General features: G+C 41.1%; 1 protein-coding gene across 4 annotated transcripts in view; it reads right to left on the reverse strand.

Annotated features, from left to right (window-relative positions):
- The window catches only part of TMEM108 (transmembrane protein 108), a 234,263-nt gene that overhangs the window by 163,728 nt on the left and 45,858 nt on the right, over window positions 1-24,677 (reverse strand). The window contains exon 3 of one of the 4 annotated variants that reach the window (XM_074945537.1): window positions 13,793-13,952. The exons of the other annotated variants lie outside the window; for them this stretch is intronic. The gene's annotated coding sequence lies outside the window, so the exon portion shown is untranslated. The remainder of the gene's footprint in view (window positions 1-13,792; window positions 13,953-24,677) is intronic. 4 annotated transcript variants of the gene reach the window in all.

Below are 24,677 nucleotides of genomic sequence, written 5' to 3' on the forward strand. Positions count from 1 at the left end.
AGCACAGGGCAGAATTTGGCTGAAAAATAATCAGGAGAACTAGACTTTTTTCTATTTTTTTTTAAATTATGGGACAGATTGTTCCCCTCCTCTTTAGCCCAGCAGAGGTGAGTGGGATGCTGAGGGGAGCACAAACCATACCCCTTTAAAGGACAAGAGAACTGCTATTACAGCACATTACAGGGCTATGACTTAAAAAGCACAGTCTAGCTCTCCATATGCTGAACAAAACCCATCATTTTTAATTTTAAACATTTATGGTTAAATAGACGAGATCCATATTTTAATATCAATGATCCAACTCAGGGCATGAGCTTATGTGCCACTGGTGCACATCTTGAGTAGACAAAAATCATTCAGCCTTCAATGTGCTTCACAACATGCCTGGGACATGTGCCAATGGGCTCTGATGCATGCTCTGTGTCCATATTGCTATAATCAGTCATATGCTAGATTCCTCTTACCACCTTGTCGTGGTAACATTCTTTTAAGTGCCAACATTCGATCGGAACATTGGCTCTTCAGTGGGGACATAGTAGGTAAGTGCAGCAGCACCAGTGATGTGCTTCCCGCAATGTGCTTTGCCTCAGATGCATTGTAAATGAGGCAGCCCTGAAGCAGTTAACAAATGAATCACTTTAAAAATTAACAACTCACTGCTAAAATCCCTTTATCTGACAGCCTTCAATTACAAATATTTGTGAACTGTCATATGCTGTAATTGCTCTATTCAAACATAAATGAAAGGTAAAATCTGTTGTTCAACTATTTCATTACCAGTATAAAATACAGTTGCATTTCTGTTATAACAGAATACACTCTGTTACCATTATTTACTCCCACTGTTTAAAAACTTTAGCTTGATAGCCGATTTTCTGCAACATCTTCAGGGATCAGAACTCTCTTTGAAAAGTAGATATAACAACATGCCAGATCATTAGCTGGTGTACATCTGAGTAGATCCATTGAAGTCAATTCAGCTACACTGATTTGTACAAGTCGAGGATCTCGCGCTTAAAGATCCAAATCCGGCAAACTGATGAGTGATTTTAAGGTGTACTCAGCACTCATAGCTCCCATTAAGGCTAAAAGTGGGGGGATGGAAAAAAGGAATGGAAAGGGGTGGTGAAAAACTGAAAATCAAAACATTTGGTTTTCAATTTTTTGTCAAAAATGTCCGTGGAAAATTTATAATGAACTACTATTCTATTTTTAATCATGGGGACCTTCTTTTTTGCAACAAAACTTAACCTTCTGATGAATTCTTAATCAAAGTTTCTTTCAGTTGCTACTAGAAGGCAAACCCTTCAAAACTAACAGTGGTAGTGAAGATATTTACTACCTTGAATCAGATGGAAGGCAATTGACATCCGTAGCATGGATGTGCACCTAACAACTGTTTTTCATCTTAATTTCTGTCTGTAGTCTCGCTCTTCTGTTTAGAATTTCCCTCCTTATAAGCAAAAAGAAAAGGAGTACTTGTGGCACCTTAGAGACTAATAAATTTATCTGAGCATAAGCTTTCATGAGCTACAGCTTACTTCATTGGATGCTCCCCTTATACTCCTCATAAGGGGTAGTCAAACCTATGGAAACAGGATAAAATTACAGTCTTATTTTTTTCTTTTTTCACTTGGGCTACTTATGGAGACAAACACATATATTATAAACCAGGAAATGTGGAGAATGCCATTAGGGCCAGCTTTTAATCTTGTTATATAGCTTTTACTTTCATGTAAATTCATTTACTTCAGTTGAGTAACACTGGTGTAGTGAGATACGAATCAGGCTCTTTCACAACTAAACGTTACCAAAGGGGACACACTTTAGAACTCCGCTGAAATGTACAGGAGTAGGAGAGCTCTAGAGAGGGACACATCCAGTGATGAAAAAGTCAATATTTTGCATAGAACCCTGTTCAGTATGGACAGTTTGCAATAAGGTACCCTAACATGTCATCACCAAAGATTTGATGTTACCAGCTTAACGGGTATGTCGTGTTTAGTACTGACAAGTCCTTCAGAGAGGAAAACAACCACATATTTTGTATCTTGTTTAAAAAATAGTAATTCAGTATTGCTTGTATTTCAGGTTGCTGGAGTATTTTTCTATTTTATTTTTCTGAGCTCGCAGATGTATCCACAGAGAAGCCTTGAGGGCTAATTTTGTGCCTGTTTAAGTCAATTGCAAAATTGTAATTGACTTCAATAGGATAAGATTATAACTTTGTGTATAATATTTGGGTGTAAAGTCCCAATCATGATTCCCCAGGAGTCAAAAGCAAAATTGGGCTCTAAAAATGAACCAGACCCTGAAATGCACAACATAACAAGGTATGAGAGATTCACTTGCTCACTGCCTTTGTCCATCCTTTCAGTTAGAGAAATCAGAGGTGTTGAAATTTATCCAGAGAAGATATCTTTTGGGGACAAAATGCGGATTTCAGTACAGAAAAGAACATATCAAACTATCTCCTTTTTTCATGTACAAGTTAACAAGCAGAAATGCCATTAACGTCTTGGTTTTTGCAAAAGTGGCAGATACTAACATTTGAAAGATATTTATGAAAACTGGAAAACTGGTCACTGGTTCTTTAATAAAACATATTGAGTGTTTGAAAAGTTTCATTTAACCTACAACAGAACAGCTGTGAAGATGTTCTAAACTGAAAACAAGAGAGATTTTAAACCTAATGGAAATGTAATGCACTATTTTCTTCCCTCCTATAGAGTCCCTAGGATTCTATGACAGTCTTCCAAGCTACCTCCAGTATCCTCTGTCCCCAAAACACAATCTTCTCAAGGAAAGCTTTGATCTAACAATGCATTGCTAAGCAGTTTCAAGTATTAAAGAATTAACAACCATGCCATTTATTTCCTCTCTCCTAATTCTGCATACCATATAGGTCTTCTGACATGAAATGTTATCTGTCTGACAAATGGCACCATGGTTATTCAAAACATTATAATACATCAGTCTTCTATTAATTCAGTGGTACTTTCAGATATGGTAAATAGAGAAGTGCAAATCCTGGTAGGAAGCAGGAAAGCTAGCCATAAAGCTAGTTTTCTGGTCTGTCAGGAAAGAGAAGAACCATATCCAGTGGGGAAGTCAGGAACATAAGACATTGCTTAGTACCAGGCTGAGAAGTATTAATAGGCATAAGGGACAAACTCTGAGCCTAACCTTTACTCACTCATATTTGGGCATCTTCTGAGTTGTCCCGAGTGTTCCCGTGATGTTGGCAGACCACATGCCAGCTCATACCAAAGCCCCAGGTCAATTCACATATGTATTAGTATAGATCAAAGTAGTTGTTAAATACATTAGAGTGTATTTGGTGTTTAAACTTCATGAAAACTAATGTTTTTTAACTGTTTTCAACTATCTGTATCCTGTTATCATGTAATAGCAAACATTTACATTGTGTATACCCCTGTAACTAAATAACACATCGAACAAGAGAGAAGTTTGTGAAATGCAAATTCAGAACTTTAAAAGAAAAATGCTAATTTCAAAGCAAGTTGTCATTGTCCCTGATGACCGGAGATCAAAAACTCAAAATGCATTCCTCACTCTCCATCATCAGAAGAAAAGCCCACGTGGGTAGTGACCCTGTCAGCTTGTTTTCTGTGAGAAGAAGCTATAAACATTGATTCAGGGAAAGATGCTTCATCTCTGTTTGGATTCTAAGAGGGCAGAATAACTGAAAGAGAAGACAGAAATCCCCAGAGTTACTCTGGGTAGCCCTGAGAGGTGAAACTGTCAGTTTATTCCAACACTGCCATCATTTAGAATTACAAACTGTGACTCACCTATGCATATATTTTACCCGCTTTAACCTCTCAATAACTCTCATTTCCTTTTCTTAGCTAACAACCCTTTGGTTAGTTTACTATAGAATTTGCTGCCAGCATTGTCTTTGGTGTAAGATCTAGAGTACCAATTGATCTGGGGTAAGTGACTGGTCTCTTGGAAATGGAAGCAACATAAATGTTATGAGATCTTTGGTGTAAATGACCATTTATCACAAAGTCCAGTTTGTCTGTATGGCAAGATAGTCCCCTTAGACAATCCAGTCTGTCTGCGACTCCGTGGTAAGACTGGTATAGTGATCCAGAAGTTCACATTTGGTACTGGCTTGGTGAAATCTAGTCATAGAACGTACCAACAGTTTGGGGTGTCTGCCTTGTTTTCTGACAGTCTGCCCTGAGGTAGACACTCACAGTTGTGAGCCACTCCAGAGAGCATGACAACTGGAATAGTCATGACAGGATTCATATGCCACAGGTTGATTGGCCAATGCTGTTAAAAGTTTAAAATTTATATTGAGAGTTTTAAAGGTTCAAGATTAGTAATGAGTGAATCACAGTCGTATGAAGGTCTTGACACAAAAGACCTTGAAAAATTATGAAAAAATAGGGGACTATCCCATAAAAAGAAAGCCTCAGATCTGGAACTGAGAGCTTTTGCTCATAGACTTTGACCAAAGAGCAGGGTCTGAGCATCTCCATACCCCAGATGCCAAAGGGACTGCTACAGCAGAACTGGTTGGCTGAGGCTTCTGGAAGCTGAGAAAGAACGTGAGCATGAAATAAGGATGGTGGAACTCTGGATCAAGGAGAAGAAAGAAACCGAGGAAGCTGAGGAGAGAGCCTACCAAAGATGCATGTAACATATGGCAGCAGTCAAAGCCAACAGTGAAATAGAGAGGGAAGCACACCAAAGATGCATGGACCAGCCAGCAGCTGAGGAGAGAACTCATGAACTGCACCTCCAAGTCCTGGAGCAGCAAAAGGAGCAGCCTCAGACTGAGAGTATATCCCCTCTCAACAGCAGGGAGTGGGAGAAAGCCTAACCAATTTATCAAGAGACTGACTGCACTGTAGAGTATTCTATCCAGAAATTGCTGATGAATATATTGAGTCAAGGGCGGGTGAAGGGTGTAAACCCCAGGGGAAGGGTAATCCCTCTCCCTCCTCAGGTTAAAAGGGATAAGAGGTCTAGGAATAAACCTAACCCCAACGTTGTTAAAAAACTTTCAAGGGAGCCCATATTTTAAAACCTCTTACCCAAAGGGAAGGCAGATAGTCTGCCATCACTGTGGGCTCCTGGCCATATAAAATCAAATTGCCCCAAACTTAAGGTTACTCCACAATCTGTACCCACAACCTCCACCATGAGTGCAAATGCTACCACCTTGATCCCAGAGGAAATTGTAGAGGAGAATGGCCTCATAAACTATATTAGGACTGAGTATTGGGAAGGTAGTGAAGAATTTATCGAGAGTGAATGTATAAGATGGAGAGATACTGCATCACAAGTCACTTTGGTCAAGGAGAGTTTGGCAATGGAAGAGGACAGACTTCCTGGCAAAAGTCTAAATATTTTAATTTTGGCTGAATTTTCTGTGACTGTACCTCTAACTGAAGTCCACCTTGAGTGGAAAGATTTTAAGGGTGATGTAGTGGTTGGCATCAGAAATTTGCTACCTGCTGCATGGTAATGTTATAACCAGGTCCCAGGGAAAGTATGGATCTGATTCGCCTGCTTTGTCTGTGGTCAGCAGGAAAGACTGTGAAGGGGCGGGACATGCCATCAGTCCTTTGTCTGTTGAGAGTTGCAGCTTGCCCTCTGAGGAGGAATTTGAAAATTCTTCTGTTGTGCCAGAGTCTGCTCTGGGCTTAAGTGAAATGCAAAAAGAGTTTGTGACTGCCCAACAAGCTCACCCATCTCTGAAACAAGAGAAGTCTGCAGATCAAAGTGATGCCCCAGCTGGGGAAGGAGAAGGTAGATGTTTCTGCAGAAGAAGGTTTGTTGTATAGAGAGGCTCCTGGAGAGGAAAAAAAAAAGAGCCATCCTGGTGAGGTTTGCAAGCAGGTAGTTGTGCCTGAGAAATATAGGAGAGAATTGCTCCAAGTAGCTCATGATTGTCCATTTTCAAGACTTTTACGAGTGGAAAAAAACTGTGACAGATTGAAACAGAATTTCTATTGGCCTCACATGTTTGAGACAGTAAAAGATTACTGTAAGAGCTGTGACTTATGTCAGAATTGTAAGGGACCTTGCAAAGCACCATTGCAACCTTTGCCCATTATTAAAGAGGCATTTGCCAGAATGTCTGTAGATATTGTGGGACCTCTCACTAAATCTTCCAGGAATGGAAAGAGATATATACTTGTGGTGGTGGTGGATTCTGCCATCAGGTACCCTGAAGCCACAGCCTTGTCTAATACTGAAACTGAAACTGTGGCTACAGCTTTATTCACCATTTTCAGCAGAGTACGTTTTCCCAGAGAAATCTTGACATACTGTGGTGCAAATTTCATGTCTGTAGTCTTTAAAAAGTTATGGGAATTACGGGGAGTAAAGCATATAAAGGCTGCTCCCTGTCACCCAGAAACTAATGGGCTTGTGAAAAGATTTAATGGAACTTTAAAAGATATGCTAAGAATATATGTCTCCAGACATGAGAACGACAGGGACGTGTTACTCCTTTATTTTCTATATGCACAGAGAAGTGTTCCCCCAAGAATCTACTGGTTTTACCGCCTTTGATGTCCTGTATGGGAGGCAGGTGAGGGGACCCCTAGACTTGATTTGAGACTCTTGGAAAGGCAGTACTGAGGAAACAGGACAGACGGTAGGGGAGTATGTCACTCATTTTAAAAAGAATTTACAAGTTATGATTAATTTAATTCAGCAGAACCCTAAAAAAAGTCAGGAAACTCAGAAAGTTTGGTATGATCAGCATACTGAAGAAAGATCATGTAATATTGGTGATTTGGTATTAGTGCTGATCCCAGTGAGGAAAAACAAAATGCAGGATTATTGGGAAGGACCTTTCGAGGTGATTGAAAGAGTGAATGAAGTCACATATGATGTAAGGCAGCCCAATGGCAGAGGCGCTGCTCTATACTTTGCTTGGGTGTGGAAGAGGAAAAAGAGTATATCTGCTCTATATGGGAAGTTCTAGAGGGCCCTGGAGAGTCCTGTGAAGGAACTGAGGTGGCTAATAGATGGTACAGGCCTAGGAGTTTCTTAGTAGTGGCCAGCAAAGGTGACTCTGATAGGTTGGGTACTGCCGAGTTACTCAGTATTGTGAATCTCATTGGTACCAACAAACTTGGTTCTGAAATCCTGTCCTCCACATTAGCTGGCAGCATAGTAGGTGCTGTGGATGACAGGGTAGAGCACTCTACTGTCCACGCTAGATACTTTGGTGCCAATGCTTTGGTACTGGTAGAGGCATTCACCAGCTCCTGAACTGGGCACAACTCTTCCAGACACCCCACATGACTCCATTATGTCCAGGGGCACCAGATAGTCAGAGCACCCTTGAAGTGGAAGATCTTGTATATATATATATATATATATATATGCCAATGAGCATAACTATACTAAGGAATACAAAATGAAACAGAACTAGGGAAAACAAGCGCACAATGTGCAGAGATGTTGGCACTGCAGGGGTTCCATCTCATTATTATGGGCAGCAAGAATGAACTGAGGTAGGGCTGCTCCAACCTTTTCTTCCCTAAGCTATGGAAGGCCAGAGCACACTCAGCTCCAACAGATACTGTTATTCAAACGGAATTCAATCTTGTGTGTACAGGGCCCATGCATACTAGAAGTGGAATATATATATGGTCAAAAACTCAAAGAACTACTCCTCCAATTCATATCCTTGGTTTTAAAAATAATAAGATATCAACATTCAGAAGTGCTTCATGACTTCTTTGTTTCAGTTTTCACCAAGAAGATTGGTGGTGATTGGACATCTAATATTGTGAATGCCAGTGAAAATGAGGTAGGATCAGAAGAGGCTAAAATAGGGAAAGAACAAGTTAAAAATTACTTAGACAATTTAGACGTCTTCGAGTCACCGGGGCTGATGAAATGTATCCTAGAATACTCAAGGACCTGACTGATGAGATACCTGAGCCATTAGTGATTATTTTTGAAAAGTAATGGAAGACGGGAGAGATTCCAGAAGACTAGAAAAAGGCAAATATAGTGCCAATCTATAACAAGGGAAATAAGGACAACCCGGGGAATTACAGACCAGTCAGCTTAACTTCTGTACCCAGAAAGATAATGGAGCAAATAATAAAGCAATCAATTTGCAAACATCTAGAAGATAAGGTAAGTAACAGTCAGCATGGATTTGTCAAGAACAAATAGTGTCAAATCAACCTGATAGCTTTCCTTGTCAGGCTAACAAGACTTGTGGATAGGGAGGAAGCAGTAGACATGGTATATCTTGACTTTAGTAAAGCTTTTGATACTGTCTCGCATGACCTTCTCATAAACAAACTAGGGAAATGCAACCTAGATGGAGCAACTATAAAGGTGGATGCATAACTGGTTGGAAAACCATTTCCAGAGAGTAGTTATCAGTGATTCAGACATGCTGGAAAGACATAACAGGTGGGGTTCCGCAGGGATTGTTTCTGGGTCTGGTTCTGTTCAATATCTTCATCGATGATTTAGATAATGGCATAGAGAGTACACTTATAAAGTATGCTGGGAGGGGTTGCAAGTGCTTTGGAGGATAGGATTAAACATCAGAATGATCTGAAGAAACTGGAGAAATGGTCTGAAGTAAATAGGATGAAATTCAATAAGGACAAATGCAAAGTACTCCACTTACGAAGGAACAATCAGTTGTACACATACAAAATAGGAAATGACTGCCTAGGAAGGAGTACTGCGGAAAGGGACCTGGGGGGTCATAGTGGACCACAAGCTAAATATGAGTCAGTGTAACACTGTTGCAAAAAAAAAAAGCAAACATCATTCTGGGATGTATTAGCAGGAGTGTTATAAGGAAAACATGAGAAGTAATTCTTCCACTCTACTCCGCGCTGATTAGGCCTCAGCCGGTCACCACGTTTCAGCGAAGATGTGGACAAACTGGAGAAAGTCCAGAGAAGAGCAACAAAAATTATTAAAGATCTAGAAAACGTGACCTATGAGGGAAGATTGAAAAAACTGGGTTTGAGAAGACTGAGAGGGGACATGATAATAGTTTTCAAGTACATAAAAGATTGTTACAAGGAGGAGTGAGAAAAATTGTTTTTAACTTCTGAGGATAGGACAAGAAGCAATGGGCTTAAATTGCAGCAAGGGAGGTTTACGTTGGACATTAGGAAAAACTTTCTATCAGGGTGGTTAAGCACTGGAATAAATTGCCTAGGAAAATTGTAGAATCTCCATCACTGGAGATTTTTAAGAGCAGGTTAGACAAACACCTATCAGGGATGGTCTAGATAATACTCAGTCCTGCCATGAGCGCAGGCGACTGGTCTAGGTGACCTCTCAAGGTCCCTTCCAATTCTATGATTCTATGATTACAGGCCTAATCCTTTAGGTCTTATTTAGCATTCTCATTGAGCCCTCTGAAGAAGGGATTGCAGGGCTGGGCCCTAGTGTAAATGTGCAAACAAATATAATCTCTTAATAAATACCCTTAACCTTTTTGGGCAAATAAAATGAGGAACAACCAATTCATTCTTAATACACCAATTGTGCTACTATTGTATTATGTAAATAAGGATGCCTTTCAAATGCCTGATGATAACATTCTGTGGCACTAGCCCAGTATTATCAAGCACACTGTGTTTTCCTTGCAAGCCAGTCTATATAATTATTATCTCTGACCACTACATCTTTAAAAGGCTTGCTAGTTAACTGACTTCTGCAACTTCAAATTGCAATTTATCTTCACAGCTTTCAAAACTTGTTAAACCTATGTAGCAGCTTTCCAAAGGATCTAACAGTGATATTCCACTTTCTAAAAAAAATTCTTTCTTCTTCTTAAGTAGTGCTGCAGTTGCCAAAAAACACACTGATACAACAACAATGTTTCCGACCATCAGCAAAACTAGGCCACTGCTTGCTTGTGGCACACTGCAAATAAAGTACCCAATTCCCATGAAAAATGCTGCTCTAAAACATGTGCCATCATTTTTTTATTATCTGCAGTGCTTTTGGATAGCAATTTAAAAAACCAACAACTTATGCATGGCTAAGGGAAGTTATTTTTCTTAGTGTTCCTATTATAAATAAGGAATTCACATGTTCATTACCACCCTCAGAGCTGATCTGTCAGGTACAGTTCTGAAGCCTTGAAGTTTTAGCTGTCCTGGAGGGAAGAGACTGCTTAAGGAACTCAATTCAGTTCAGTGGAGTTTTTGCTGAGGAGCCAGAAATCCTGAGCAGGAAAGATGGTATTTCAAGACTGCAGAACGATTCTTAAGGACATTCATTCCAAAGTCCAAAACATTATTTTATTTTATTTTTTTACAGTTGCTAAGTGGCAACAATGTACTTATCTGTGGCATCATTTATAAAACCCAAGCACTTAAAAGTAGGGAAATGAATAGTTAAGGGTACCACAAAGCTTACATTACCCAAAAAATAAACAAATTCATTATTCTTATCAAGTACAAAGAAATGTACTTTATTGAAACAGGTCTCTGATCTAAATAAAATATTTTTCTCTCATCAGTAACCTCAAATACTAAGCACAGCACAAACTCTTTCTGAAGAAGGCTGCTCACTCTCCCCCACCCTCACTCACTTTCACTGGACTGGAGCAGGGGTTTGGGGTGCGGGATGATGGGTTTGGGGTGCAGGAGAGGGCTCAGGGCTACGGCAGGGGGTTGGGGTGCAGGAGGAGGTTCACTGTACGGGCTTCGGGATGGAGTTTGGGTGCAGGAGGAGGTTCACTGTATGGGCTTCGGGATGGAGTTTGGGTGCAGGAGGGGGCTCAGGGCTGGGGCAGGAGGTTGGGGTGTGGGTGGGGGTGCAGAGTCTGGGAGGGAGTTAGGGTGTGGGAGCGGGTTCTGACCTCAGGCAGGGGGTTTGGGGTGTGGGCTCCAGCCAGGCGCCGCTTATCTCAGGCGGCTCCCAGTCAGCGGCGCAGCAGGGCTAAGATAGGCTCCGTGCCTGCCCTGTCTCCGCACTGCTCCCAGAAGCAGCCACCATGTCCACCCCCTAGGTGGAGGCGCGGCCATGGTACTGCCCATGCCCACAGACACCAGCCACGCAGCTCCCATTGGCTGGGAACCGCAACCAGTGGGAGCTGCGGAGCCAGTGCTGGAGGCTGGGGCAGCATGCGGAGCTTCTCTGATTGGCCCTGTGCCTAGGGGCCACAGAGACATGCCAGCCACTCCCAGGAGCTGTGCGGAGCCAACCGGACTTTTAATGGACTGGCAACCCTAGCTTCCCCCTGCAAAGGGGCAAGGTGGTACACGCGACTCCAGCCCTGAGGGGAGGGGAGGGGGCACCGAGGCTCAGGGGGCTTCTGGCCCACGGCGCAGAGACTTCCCACAGGCTGGATGAAATTAAGCAGCAGCTGTAGGTTCCCACCTCTGTTATACATTTTACAATTAAACTCCAAATTCAATGTTTGAAGGGGAGTCTTTCCATTGACTTCTGGGAGTTGGATAAACTCATATTGCCCAATCATGCTACTTCTGATGTCAACAGGATCAATATTGCCTCCATAACTTCCACTGAAAGTTGAGTCGAATTGCCCCCAAAAATATTCACTATAAAATTAACGACTTTACTTAACTACAATTTATTATCTTCAAATATAATCAGCATACGAAGTTTCAAAAAAAATCAAATATAAGGAAATTTGAATTAATAGCAATTAGTCTCCATCTGACTCAAAAATGGCTAAGAAATGTTAGATAAGTCCCAAAATTTTGAATGAGGGTAAACTGTCAAAAACAGTGCAATGAATTTTCTTCAAACTTCACAGGAACAGTCCCTTTCATATTCAGAGTAAATCTGGCAGTGTTGAGGACAAACTAATTTTCCAAGCCAAAGTTAAAGATGGGCAAATATGGGGACTTATAATGGAAAATGATTGTTCTATAACTATGGGAGATCCTACTGCTTTTACATAATAACAGCAAAGAAAAATTACATGAAGTTTGAATTTCACAATAAAATGAGCAAAAATTCAAACGGGCACATGTTTCAAAGCTAAATCAACAACTTCACCAACATTTTTATAAAGCAAAGTTTCTGAACTGTGAAATGGCCTCAACTAAACCTCCAAATATTTTCCCCACAAAATTTCATGAATATTTTTTTGTTCCTTTCAGCATCTGAAGGAAGTCAAGGAACTAAACTCTACAATGGTGTAAAGGTGTTTTAATGACAGATGTAAAGTTCTCTACCCATCTATAAACTCTGTCCTCTGAAGTCAATGGGACTATTAATAGGCTGAAAGTTAAGTTTGTGTATAAACACTGGCAGGACCAGAGCCTTTGTATAGACAGATTGCAAGGGGTTGGGGAGAGTGGGAGGAGGGCTTGCCCTTGTTTATCTAATGATGTTCAGAATTAAATGACAGGTGGGTAAAAATGCCTACATCTTCCATCATTGTTAGCACAAGAATAGTTGTACCAGTGGGGGATAATAGGTCCTAATTTTCCCAGAGTAGACACAGTCATGAAGGACATCTTCATTGGATTTTTCACTCATGTTTGACAATGGTGTCAAACACAGCTCTCTTGCCCCAACCCACCCTCAAACTGGTGCTGAACTTGGCTGTCTTGCAGCTGTGGAATGGTTCAATTTAGAAATGTCGACTCTACTTTGTTAAAACAGGTGTTGAACTCATTTGACCCTGTCCAAAAGTAAATGAGTTCTAACACTGATTGAGGGTGCTGGATGAGTTACCTTTAACACCATCAAAAATACAACCTCTCTGTACTATGACTCTGATCCTGCAAGACGCTCCACATGGCTGGATTCCTACACCCAGGCAGAACCACACTGAAGCCCATCAGGAAAGAGCTCCTTGCAAGATTGGGATCCATTATAAGAAAAACACCACAAACTATATCACTATACAAGCATGGCTACTATACCTTTTTGTCTGTGCCTTCTATATTTGGGTGTTAATTCCCTGAGCTATTACACGGGGGCTTAGGATTGTGTGTCGGGTTCAGCTAGAATTTCCTTGGTATGTGTCATAAACTGAACATTATTTCAGCTTGGAGGTTTTTATGTTGTAACATTGATTGGAAAAGGATAAAGAGGAAAACAACTTGTTTTCTACCACGGCAATTGATTTTTTTAAATTTAATTTGTACCTTGTAAGGATTTTTTAAATTGCTCTTTGGCCGTTCTGAATATTGATTGCATTTTAGGGAGTGTTGTTTAATTAAAAAATTCCTCCCTTTCTTCACGTAAACAAAGTAATCTGCAAACCTGTCAGAGGTGCTTTGTGGAAAACATTCCACATTTAAATTGAAGCTAGCTCCTCCCATCACAAATACATACCCAACCCCGCTATGAGATACAAGGCCAGATCCTCTGGTCCCTTAAAACTGCTGCATTTTGCCCTGGTGGCTTTAAAGCAGCCTAAAACCAGTTTTATTGGCTGGTGGAGGATTTCTTCTGTGCCATCTACCCTCCTGATTTCCAGAACAACAAGTGAGTTCAGGGACATAAGGAGGCTCTGCTTTCCACCCAGAGCATGAAGCGGCTCTAGTTTACACCAAAGAGTGGACAGGCAGCTGAACAGACCCAAAGCACTGCTCAGCTGACCAGAAAATCTGGCCTCATATCTCTTGGTCAGCAGCGGAGTTTGAGCAAAGCCTTCAGCTGATCATGCAAAATCAAACTACTACTGAGGCAACGGTGATCCGGAATCTCAGGGCACATGGGAGGTAATTTGAGATAGAAGAACAACAAAACCCACATGTATTTACAGTTTCAACATCCTAACCTAAGTTTATAGAAATGTGAGAGAAGAACTTACAGTTGAGTCAACAGTGTGTCCTTGTTGCCAAGAAGGCCAATGGCATTTTGGGATGTATAAGTAGGGGCATAGCCAGCAGATCGAGGGACGTGATCGTTCCCCTCTAGTCGACATCGGTGAGGTCTCATCTGGAGTACTGTGTCCAGTTTTGGGCCCCGCACTACAAGAAGGATGTGGATAAATTGGAGAGAGTCCAGCAAAGGGCAACAAAAATGATTAGGGGTCTGGAACACATGACTTATGAGGAGAGGCTGAGGGAACTGGGATTGTTTAGTCTGCAGAAGAGAAGAATGAGGGGGGATTTGATAGCTGCTTTCAACTACCTGAGAGGTGGTTCCAAAGAGGATGGTTCTAGACTATTCTCAGTGGTAGAAGAGGACAGGACAAGGAGTAATGGTCTCAAGTTGCAGTGGGGGAGGTTTAGGTTGGATATTAGGAAAAACTTTTTCACTAGGAGGGTGGTGAAACACTGGAATGCGTTACCTAGGGAGGTGGTGGAATCTCCTTCTTTAGAAGTTTTTAAGGTCAGGCTTGACAAAGCACTGGCTGGGATGATTTAATTGGGGATTGGTCCTGCTTTGAGCAGGGGGTTGGACTAGATGACCTCCTGAAGTCCCTTCCAACCCTGATATTCTATGATTCTATGAACTTTACTTTACATTTACTCTCTGCTGTATCCGTGCATTATGATTTCATTGAAACAACTAGTAGTTGTCTTTTCATTTCATTGGCAGTCCAGTTGACATTGCAAATTAACCTTCAGTGTCAATCATCAACATGTACGCACGTGTCAGTGCAATAAATATCAGCACCCACCTCTGACTGCTGATATTACAGCCCATATTGGAACTACTTTACATAACAATATGCTACTTACCTATAAAACCTAACCCTTTTATTGTAAATTTTGCTCATTCAAGGAAGTGGCTACATATTCTTTTAGGGCTCTATCCTGGAAAGTGCTGAGCCCTTGCAACTCCCACTGAAGTCAGTGGGAGTCGAGGGATATCAGTACTTCACAAGTTCAAGCCCTTAGAAAACAAAGCACTCAAACTGGATTGAAGATCATCAGTCCAAATACTCAGAGTAAGAAACAGATTTAGTCCTTCACGCAGGTTGGCCTAACACTGAGAAGACGCTGTTTTATGTTGCTCATTTGACATTCTCTCCATCCTGGCTTTTAATCAATTTATGAAAACAGCAACAAAACAGATTGCCTACAGTTGATGGTATTTGCCATTCTGAACTTGATGTTGTCTGTCAACTCCTAGCATAAACACAATGGCGGCAAACAGAGGCAGCAAGAATGCTAATCATTTAAAAATTCTGATAGCAACTAGCCCAGAAAACAGACAGGGAAAAGTTCAAAGGGAGACAACTGGTCTCATTGCCTATGTTTCCAAACAGGGCAGCTCCTATTAAAAAGTAAACCTTGCTGATGTACAAAACACAGAAGAAAAGAACTGATGCCAACAAGTTCTACCCACTACTTGGTTACAGGGACAGATTCTGATAGGCTTATACCCTTTGATTAGTACCTTACTCTGTGAGTAGTCACACGGACGTAAAATGAACATCTCATTGTTTCAATTAGAAAGTTCATTTTATTTAGAACAATTTCATTTAGTTTATGTTAAAAAAAGCAACAAAATAGTTTTCCTTCCTTTTCCAACAGAAAAACGTGAAAAAGGCGAACACACCAAAAAAAAAACCTAAATGTTTTTTAAATTTGAAGCAAAACAAACATTTTCATTTAATTTTGAATTTGTTCATAGAACTCCTCCACCCCCAATTCCTGAAAAATATCAAGAGAAACTAAATTGTTTCTTTCAAAAATCTTTCAGAAATTAAAATGTAAATTTGATCAGCCCCTATCTTCGTCGCTGTAGATCTCTGATGTTGTTTCTCACTGTGTTCCCCTTATCTCCTTTGTACTACCATGAATACTACTCCAGTCAGTAGTGGATCCCTTTTCCTTCTCCTATCATGTCTATTCTACTCTATTCTATTTCTTAAAGTTTCTTATACTGCCCTCATCATTATAGTATCTGAACCCCCTCAAGCAGTGCATTAAACAACGTGACTAACATCTGTCATGTGTTATTTGTTCTCTCGTCCTTTTCCCAGAGGAAAAGCATGAGCAGTGGAGTGTCTTGTTTTGGTAGGCTTTTTGGGGCGGGGACAGGGGTTGTATTGTTTGTTGTTGTTTAAATATACATTTTATTATGTATTTATGCCAGAGAAGGAAAGGTCAAAGAAATGCGCCTCCTGCTTGGAACAGAAGGTGGAGAGGTTGGTGATAGTCCTAGATGATCACAATGGTCCTTTCTGACCTTAAAGTCCATGAGTCTTGGACTGGCCGCCAAGAAAGTTCTGTCTCCTGCACAGAACAGCTTCATCCTTGTAGAATTGCATTGTGAGAGAATTTCACTATGCCCAGAACAAGCCCCTAGTCCTAGTCTCCAAGGGCCATTCCCATTCCTCATGCAACTTCCACCTATAAACTTCTTCTGCACGGCTCACCAAATAACCAGTGTCAGTCATACATCTTCTGTGTGCCAACATCATGTAAGAGAGAGCCAAGAGAAAGCGTGGAAATATAAGTAACTAGTCTCGTCTGTGTCTCCCAGTGTATTTTGTCCCATCTGAGGCAAAGCTTATGAGAATTATTGGAGAATACATTTGAAAACCAGCTGGCAGCTGTCCAGGAGGGAAGACAGCTTCATTTTATTATACTGAAGCATTGAACATACACAGTAAACAGAACAGGAGATAGCAAGGACAAGCTTTAAGTTCTTTATAACTAGAGATGGGCCTGAATCAAAAGTCCTGAGCAGAATGCTCCCAAAATTGTGATCTGGATTCAAATGTTGTAGCTTGTCCCTAAATCTATTATAGGCCAAACCAAAACCCCAGGCTCCAAACACCCCTAAAGTTTGGGTCTATATTTGGATCCCCTCTCTAGCTGTGGTGTATCGGAACAGGATAGTAGCCCTTTAAATAATTTGTGAGCTCTCTAGTGGCACTCACTGTTTTCTATATAAAACTATATTTTAGAGGCTTCTGGAAAACAACAAGAGCAGTCGCATGTCTATAGCAAGGCCTTGTTTATGGACAGATAGTAAATACAACTGTGCTCCTTGGTTTCTTTAAATTCTTATTGTGTAAAGAGCAAAAGACATAACACTCGCTATAGCTGAGTGTTTGTTTGCTCTGTGTTAGCTATAGGGAGATTATAGAGCCCGGATCACAATAAATAAATCTAAGGAGTAAATTTTAAAAAGCCAGTCGTGATTTTTAGGTGCCCAACTTCAGACACCTAAAAGGGCCTGATTTTCAGAGTGGGTGCTCAACTCTTTCAGAATATCAGGCCCTTTTGAGGCATCTAACATGGGGCACCCACAATCTCTACTTACTTTTGAAAATTTAGGCCAGAAACTTGCAACTAACTCATCCTGTGATTTATCCCATAAGCCTTATTTTGTAGGAAGAAAAAAAAAATGATGTCAAGTTCCAGTTTTTCTTGTCTCCCTACCTCGAGTAAGTGATCTCTGCAGAAAATTAGAAATCCTTGTATTCATATACACACTGATAAGGCATCTGGGATGATCTACATCCCTTTCACAGCTTCAGCTGTGCTTCAAGCTAGACCTGGTTTATGTAGGATCCCTGCTAAGGATGCTCCATCGTTGTAATTAAAGGCTTAATCTCCTCCCAATCGTCTGTTCAGTTGTTATGAAATATGCCGGTTGTGCCTTGTTCTTGTTACGGGAAATTGCCAGGCAGATTACAAAAACAAAAAATTAAATTATCCAGTCTGCATGTCCACCTTACTGCATGTCCACCCATGCTGCCTTTTATTGGATTGCCTTGCAGCAAGAGGTAAACAATGCAACTTTCTTCCACCCAAGATGGGTACTGAGCTGTCAAAACGAACAAAAGCAAGCCCTGCTTGGATTCAGTAAGTCACATTGCACTTTGCGTTCATTACTATTTTGCACCCTGCCGGGGTGCAGCTCTTTGGAGCACCAGGAATCAGACATAATTATTACATGCTAGCAAATAAACAATATTAGCTGTTGACTCGCTCACAAAAATAAAAAAGTTCCAAGCCAGGCTCAATAGATCTGGCAGACATACAAAATGGTCTCAGGAGGGGGGATTCCAGTCAGTCTATCTAAAACAGCAGCAACCATGCATCAGCCCTGCAAGAGTCATCTACTTTTTAATTAAATGGAAGGCTCTCTTTTCCTCTCCCTTTCTTCTTCCCTCACTCCCTTTCTGCCCCATGCTCAGCAGATGTTAATGACAAGCCTTAATCACACCTGTCATTGGGTGAAAATGTTGCTGAAACAAAAATAAAAGTAACAGGTCAAAACAAAGTAAATGAGGAAAAGTAAACAGCTACTTAGGTGACGTGCAATCTACTCAATGACTAAACAAAATCAAACTACAGTAGAACCTCAGAGTTATGAATACCAGAGTTTTGAATTGACCAATCAATCACACACTCATTTGGAACTGGAAGTACACAATCAGGCAGCAGAAGAGACAGAAAAAAAATCAAATACAGTACAGTACAGTGTTAAATGTAAACTACTAAAAAAATAAAAGGAAAGTTTAAAAAAAGGTTTGACAAAGTAAGGAAACTGTTTCTGTGCTTGTTTCATTTAAATTAAGATGGTTAAAAGCAGCATTTTTCTTCTGCATAGTTACATTTCAAAGCTGTATTAAGTCAATGTTCAGTTGTAAACTTTTGAAAGAACCATAATGTTTTGTTCAGAGTTACGAACAACCTCCATTTCCGAGGTGTTTGTAACTCTGAGTTTCTACTGTATTGGTTTACACCCTCTCTCTCTCTCTCTCTCTCTCTCACCGATCTAGTCTGAACAATGTTCCGTCACATCCAGTTGGGTGTAGTGATCTCCTCTCCAAGAGAAGAGGGGGCAAACTGAAGGGCACCATATTGCTTTGAAAAAACAAAACCACCTCCAAACTGCAACAAAATTAATAATTCAGGAAAACTATAAGCCTGCAAATCTGCACTCCACTGAAGCCCATGAGAAAGCCTCCCTCCAAAACAGGTACCACCACCACAAGTGCTTTTGATTGGAGGCCTGCAACTCTGCAGAGATCTGCTTTATATCTGCAGCTGCGGATATCCACAGACCATGTCTGCAGATCATGGATCAGATGCAGATACAAATTTTGTAGCCATGCAGGGCTCTACCTTTGATCTCCTTAACACACTAATATCATCTGCCTTCTGGCTGGTGACCCCTAAAATTAAGGGCTTTGAATATGCTTAACTATGCAATTGGGGCAAACCCCACCCCTTCTTTAACAACAAAATACATGTGCAGCAGAACCAGTGTAGATCTCTGTATAGGGTTAGGAGAGGACAGGGTTTTTGCTGCCCACATAGGCAGTACAGAACAAGTCTTGCATATTTTCCACTTGAACAATGAATTGGCCCAGTTTCACCCAAAATTCTACTCAGGTATATGAATCTGTCTGACACTTTGGGTTTGCAAAGACGCCAAACACCAGAGGAGTATCTCCTAGTTTTGACAAGCTTTCTTACAAAAACTTTTCACAACTTCAATTATATAGTTGGTGAAATGTATCCCTAGCTGTGTTTATTTGGAAGGGCTGAGACCAGGACTGCTAAATTCTTTCTCAGATAGGGTACCACTTTGACTAAAGGATGAAGGGAAAGGACTGAAAAATATCACTGTATCAAAGTACTACTGGTATTTCACCATCGTGAATCAAATTCCGCTCTCAGTTAAACTGGCATAAACATGGAATAATTCAATTGTAATCACCCCCGATATACACCAGTGGAGGTAAGATCAGATTCTAGCTCTGTGTAGTTCTAGGTACCAACAGTTATAAAAAATATGTATATTTGTCATAAAGATGGGGCCGTACAAAAGCCCAGATCCAAATACCTCAGATCACTGGGGTATTTTAAATTTGCATTCAGATCCTGATTTGATTTTGCAGCTAAGGCCTTCTCTAGTGCATTCCAATTAGCCACAGCAGAGGGAAGTAGTGAATAATAACCTGATGCATCTGAATGTCAGTACTGAATCATTCACACACAGAAGGGGACAGTTTCGTTGCAGTACATGATTCACACAAACCCTGTTATTACAGAAGAACCACGAGGCTGTAATTATGTTGCACTCCTGCCTGTACACTACTTTGAAAACTTAAAGGTCAATTAAATAGGTCCCTCCTGGCTTTCATCTGTCAATAAATATTTCTATGGATTTAGTTTGACATCTTGTTTATTTCTTTTTCATATGCTATAACAAAGAATTTTTAAACAGTACTCCACACATAAAACTGAATCCCAAGGCTTTATTTTAGCCAGGAAAACCAGAATCAAGTGCTTTCATCTAGGTCTTTGTAGATGTCTTTATACGATGGAGATGTCCAGTTCAGATGACTCAGTTGTTACATAAGCAGATAAACATCAGTAGCCTTGGGGTTTTGCAGCCTTTAAGTAGGCAGCTTTCAATAGGAGCGGACAGAATGAATGATCTAATAGGAATGAAAATTAACCTTCCCTTTGTAGGTTTTTATTCCACTCATGCTCAGCCTCCATCAATAGGATTTTGATGGCATTATTAAAAATCACATGCTCCTATGGAAAATTGGCTTGGGATGTCTCAAGGCAGCTCTTACGGCTCTTTTAGCAGGGGCCAAATTAGTTTTCTGCAAAATGGCTGCGTCTCTAAGCAATAAAAATCGAGTAGGGTTGTTGACGTAGCAAACAACAGGTCTGGGAAATCTCCTACACAATTCATGTTTAATTTAAGAATTTGGATTGTAGGTCCAATATTTTCCAGAATCTGAATTCCTAAATTAAATGGTACAAAGAGAATTAAATAACATGATCAAATCTTGTGCCTGACATAATGACCTAGGGTGCTTCACTGTGTGGTGTTAGTGTTGTAACAGCGACCAGTACTAGATCAGAAGTATTGATAAAGCTCTGAGGGAGCTCTCCCTGGACTGATTAAATGCAGGTGTATTAATCTGGGATTCTACTCAACCCTAGCAGGAGGCACAGCTGAGTCCAGCATTGTTGTTATTGTTCTGTAGGTCAGACAATTTCTAAATTAGTTTACTGATGATCTGAAAAAGAAGGGTGCTCTCCCCAGAATGTTTCCTGACATTCTGTCTCAAATATGTGTATTCTGTAACACTTTTTAAATTGATAAAAAGTGTTGGCTAATGCTTGCTCTTCCTGTAAAAGCAATGGCTAGCAGCAGATGTCTAGTATCTTATGAGACAATGGACAGGTGTTCTTACTGCAAGGTGCTGCCAAGTCTGCTCTGTGAGAGAAACAAGGCGGAGGGCCATCAATACAGCAGTCGAACCCTAAGCTCCAAATGTAGGTCTGTCCTAAATATCCCTCACTAACTGGTTACCACTTATCCCCTGATGGTGTCTGGGCATAGTCTCTTCACAAGGCAATCGGCCTCTACTGATGTGGTGTGAAAGGCCAAGTCTATTGTTACTTTAGCTTACTTGCATATGGCCATCCTGCAAAAAACTCACAGAGTGCCAGACAGAATTGCTTGGCAAGTAATTTTTTCATGTTGGGCGGGGAAAGCCCGACCACGATAGATGCTGACATTTTGCTTTTGTTATGAGGTACAAATGAGCTTTCAGGTGACCCAACAGCACTACTGCCCAAGTCTTCCTCTCCACAAAAGCACATAGACCAAATTCTCCGATTTTGTAAATTGGAGCAGCTCCACTGAGTCAATGGAGAATTTGACCCAGAGCTTCTTGTTACTCCCACCACTACTCTCCTTCCTTTTGTAAATATATTACCTGACTTATTCCCAAAGGCTGGCTTAGTTTCCTCCGAGATCTGCATTTAGATTTTGAGTGACATAGAAGAAGCTCCTCCTATGATAAAGCATGCATGTAAGGCACAAAAGAGAATACATCTTTTTAAAAGGATGCTGTGGGACCAGTTCTGCCCTCAGCTATATCCTTGAAACTTCTGCTGTCAATGTCTCTGATTCAGGAAGGCACTTAAACATCTGCTTAATTTTAAAGATAAGCACGTGCTTAAGCACCCATTCTGAATACATATGCCCTTCTGAATCAGAATAATAGGAGTTGCTTATATCTGAGGGCAGAACTGTCAAATTCCCGGAGTCTGGTACCACATTGAACGTTTTCCCTGTACCACACTATTATTGGCTTTTAGCAATAAATCTGCCTGATTTTGGTTATTTGGCCTCTTGAATATATTTCATAACAAACCAAAGTGTGATCAAGTAATTCACTGTACCATTTATCAACACAAGAGCAAGAAAGGAAGGAGGAATACACACACACACACTTTCTCTCTCTTTAAACCATTTTCAGAGAGCAATGTGTTTATATTTCTTTGTAGCAAACCACAGTTTGTTTGTTCTCCACCAGCTCTAAGCCTTTTGTTCTCTTTTCTATACCCCTCTGATTTATCTCCCTGTCAGAGAGAGGAAGAGTCTCTCCATTACACTGAACAGTAATGGATGAGCACTTCAGGGCCTATTCTGAGTGACTTGTTCATACAGCTTCAGGGTAAATAGCAGAGATGCAGTATATAACAATGGACTTCTAGGGGACACACATCCAGGAGAGAGGCAGCCAGGAGCCTCCTCCCATTGTCCATTAGAAAATGGGATGGGAATAATGGCAGCTCTTTCACACAGGAAGTGCAAAACCAGCGTGACTGCTCTTGGTATCTCCTCTCCATCATCTCCTGAGGAGAGGCCTGGTAACTTAGCCTAATCTTTCCATTGCCTTCTGATGGTGACAGGTTGTCTCATTCCCATCTTCTGCTTTGGGAGAAGGTGAGGAAGGCAGCCTACTCTCCTTCCCAAATCCAAAGACAGGGATTTGTGAGGACAAGCAGTCTACCCACTCTCTGTCCAGCGGGAATGGGGAAATACTTCACCCCTTTCTTCCCAAAGAGCTCTGTAACTTATGCCCCACCATACAGAACAAAAGGGAAATTGGGAGGAACTGGGACTCTGAGTCACAATTCATTCTCTAGTGTGCTTCTTGGATGGTGCAGTATGTGCCACTCCTTACTCAAGGCAAGTTGTAAAGTTACAATCTAGCCATTAATATCTGTGCCTCAGTTACCTTATCTGTACAACTGGGGTAATAATAGCTAACTCACAGAGATACTGTGTTAATCAACTAGTGTTTGGGGTCTTGGACGAAAGATGCAAATAAAATACAAATTATTATATACAAGATCTATGCCAGAGCAGGGGAAACTAAGACACACAGAAAAGTATTACACTGCAGACACACAAGAAACATGGAGGTATACCAGAAGGAGACACACAAAGGCAGATTCTCAATGAAAGGAGGCTTTAACTATCCATCTTTGACTTGCTTGGTGAAGGTTCCTGGGGAAAGAGAACTCCAAGAAACCTAACACTTGGCGAGCTAGTGGCAATTCTTGCATTACTATGGTTGGCCAGCTGGCTTGCCATCTGCCAATACACATTCCCACTGACTTTACTGGACACGTCCCAGGCTCCCTTGGGCCTAACGAGAATGCTTCAGTAATGAAGTTCTAGTGACAGAATCTCGACTTGTGTAAATCATGGTAGCACCTTTGACGTCAAGAAGAAAACACCAAACTCTGCTGATCTACACCAGCTGAGGATCTGGCCCTTAGTTTCTAAGAAACAAAGCCTCATCCAAAGCTCACTGAAGTCAACAGAAGACTCCCAACAGGCTTTGGAACAGGCTTCTAATAAGAAAATGCATTTTAAAACTTGCAAAAATAAGTGCTACCCTTATGGGATTTCCACGTTATCAAACTATTAAGGTGAAGTGGTGTCTAGAGAGATGGCATTTGAAAACTGTGAACTGCTAGTGCTTTTAAAAATCTGTGCTGGTACTGCACAGCCTATAAATCTTATTACAGTAGAAAGCATTCTTGCATATAAATGAATATGGAAAGAAACCATTGAGAGGAATCAATATGCTGAATGGAAGTTTTTCTTCTTAATCTTGTTCCAATTTGGTGTTTTCTATAAGTTGTTCTTTTGCCTCTCCCTCTCTATTATCCTTGAATGCCTGAAATTCTCTTTGATGGAAGACAGCTGCATCCTAATCAAGCCGACAAGCCTTGGAAAAATGCATCTGACAACCAAGCTCTAGAAAGATGCATCTGCAATTGTGTCTTTCAGTTTAAAAAGATTCATTGCAGCCAGACTGGAGTCTTTGGCCAGCTGTTGGTTTTCTAACACTTTGATGGCTTGCAAGGTGACTGGCTTAGCCGACAGGCATGCCAACTCATGCTCTGGTCTTGTCAGGTCTTACAGGCAAAGCAGAATCAGAATTGATCAGTATTTGGATGGCAGGCTTGCATGGGAAACCTCAGTTCCACTGTTGATGATGTTGGCAATTCAATAGATGGCACTCTTCCCTCAGAGTTAGTAATTAACCAATACTCTAGCATGGTGATAAGGACACCCTGCTGTTGGAGGTGCTATACTTTAGATGAGGTGTAAAGACAAAGCCCTAGCTACCTGGGCTCATGAAATGTTTTTGGAAGAGCATAACACAAGTTAGTTTTCATTGAGTAATGACATTCTGCCTGCCTATAAGCTTCCCATTGTAGTTCCAAATGGATACATTATTATTCTCTTTCTGTCCTGACATGTACTGTTACCTATGATGGTCCTGATCATGGTGCTGCCCAGTCAGAAACAAAGCAGCACCGCTGAGCCCAGGTCCCTGGGGGAGTGCTAGGGGGACTGACAGCCATGGATCCCGACAGCCAAGTCTGGAGCACCCACAGAAAAAAATAGTGGGTGCTCAGCAGTCACCAGCCACCCGCCGA

This window comes from Natator depressus, chromosome 2 (assembly GCF_965152275.1).
Source record: "Natator depressus isolate rNatDep1 chromosome 2, rNatDep2.hap1, whole genome shotgun sequence".
NCBI lineage: Eukaryota > Metazoa > Chordata > Testudines > Cheloniidae > Natator > Natator depressus.